We start from the raw sequence: 2,197 nt of genomic DNA, 5'->3' as shown, positions 1-2,197 counted from the left end.
ACACTTCAGGTTCCACTCCAAGGACTCATTTCACACTTCTATGTAACAAGGCACTTTTAGACCCAAAAGTAGGAGATCAGTCTTTACCAGAGAAATAGAGATCTCAAGGAAGAAGACCAAAAATATAGTTTTTTTTAAATGGCAACTCTCATCATGACTGCTTTAGTTTCACTTAAGCAGAAATTGCTCTCCATCCTCTAACCTTCCCAGCTAACAACTGGGAATATTATATATTACATTATACATTATATCTTGCTGTCCTCCTGCACTTGTTGAAAATACTATAGATAGACTCTCTTTCTGCTATAAACACATCTATTTGTCTTGGACATGACCTGCCAGCAGAAATATAAATTAATCTGCAACCTCAAATTAACAGAGAATGAGTGAAAACTAGGGAAGGGTTACTGATGAGGGAGCGGGCAAGGCAAGCTGCGCTGCACCCTCCTGTGGCCATCTGGAAGATCTACTTTCTTCAATGCCAAAAACTGCAATGCTCATGCACTCGGAGGCAGTTTGGAAGTACTGTGGACTGCAGAAGGCTGGGACGTGTCCATTGGCTTCTTCACATTCTTACCTACTTCCCATGAGATCATGATTTCGGCAAACAGTATCAAACAGTGTGTGCAGCCCCAGAGTTTTGTGTGCTTGTGAGTAAGGATGGATTTTGGCCAGCGGGTGAAATCTCTACAATCCTACTGAATGAACATGCAAGTATCTTTTTTTGACCCAACACATATCTGGACTTACTCTGCATTCACCAGTTTATTTTGTTTCACTGCATTTGTTTCTTCCACTTTGACAAGCATGAGAGAGACGATGGTCAGTCATCTGGGTAAGTTTTACACCACCTTCTCCAAAAAGCAGGCATTTGGCTAATGTCTGACATTCTAGGGCCCATTTCCAATGGCCTCTGATGATGGGTATTTACCGTGACGGCATCCCCTCAGGAACTTCCTTAGAGCCAATGAAGGTGGTGTCACTACCGTCAGGCGAGTCCACCGCAAAGCGCACCTTGCAATAAAGTAGACCCAGACATACTAAAAGCAGAATCTCTGCTACAGACATGGATCCCATAAGCATGGCGAGACCCAGGGGGCTTCCTCCCAGAATCACGAGAAACTCTGCTCGCAGCTTACCTTTTTCAGTACGTCTTCAAGCGAGTCCCACAGTTTGCTCTTCTCTTCCATCTCTAAGCACCTTTTTGCATTTAACATTTGCCTTTTACAAGGAATAGAGGCAATCTGCACTTCAGTAGCTCTACACACCTGTATTCAGGGGTATTTCCAACTGGGATTTCAGGACTGGACCCAGACTGGAGTGCTCACTGTAGCTGGAATGAGAGACCTCAGTCACCCTGCAGTACACTGATGGACTGAGAAGGGGCCTGAGGGCCATCCTCACTAGCAAGTTTGTGATCTGTGGAAAAACACAACCTAAAATTGCTAGCAGAGGGAGAGAAACTCCTAGATGTACTTCTGTACTGCATGAAGACAGGCTGCAGTCTGCCCTCATGTGGAAGATCACACACTTTTTCCAATTTAAAACACTCAGTTGTACAGGAAATAGGTGCAAAAAAAAGGGGGGGAGGGGGCACCAGTAGTATTGGCTGATAGCAAATGATTTCCTAAAATCAATGACTTTCCTGGACAAGATGAGATTGTTTAGACACTGAGCACTCACTGTATCCACTCAGCATGGACTATCAGCAGTGTTTACATGGGTTAGCAGTGTATACTCCATTCCTGAAACCAGTCCCTTCATAAGGAAAACAATGTGTCCTTGCGGCAAGATGGGTTAAACATCACCTATTTCCAACAAGAAGCTGCTGAAAATGGGCTTTTACATCAGACACAGGTGGCTACAACGCCTTGGGATTTGGAAAGCTTTTGGGCTTTACAAGGTCCTAACAGAACTGCTTGTTGCAGGTTTTAAAGAGACCAAGTGGCAGCAGTCCAGCTGCCCTATGTTAAAAACACAAAACTGAACTCTCAAAGCCTGGCTCCAAATATTTTAGGCAAGACAGTAAGCAGCTATGTACAGAATGAAGTCTTGGTTATAAAGTAAGATCTGTCAGCTAGATGAGGATTTTGCTGTGGAAGCAAGTAAAAGTCGGTCAAAAAACCTAGCCAAATGGCCCCAGCGGGAAGCTGAACATGCTGCTCCTCCAACATCGCTGATGTGATTCCAGCGTTAC

The sequence above is a fragment of the Phaethon lepturus genome, unplaced genomic scaffold (genome assembly GCF_000687285.1).
Source record: "Phaethon lepturus isolate BGI_N335 unplaced genomic scaffold, ASM68728v1 scaffold21163, whole genome shotgun sequence".
NCBI classification, from domain to species: domain Eukaryota; kingdom Metazoa; phylum Chordata; class Aves; order Phaethontiformes; family Phaethontidae; genus Phaethon; species Phaethon lepturus.
Note: the sequence above shows the minus strand (reverse complement) of the source record.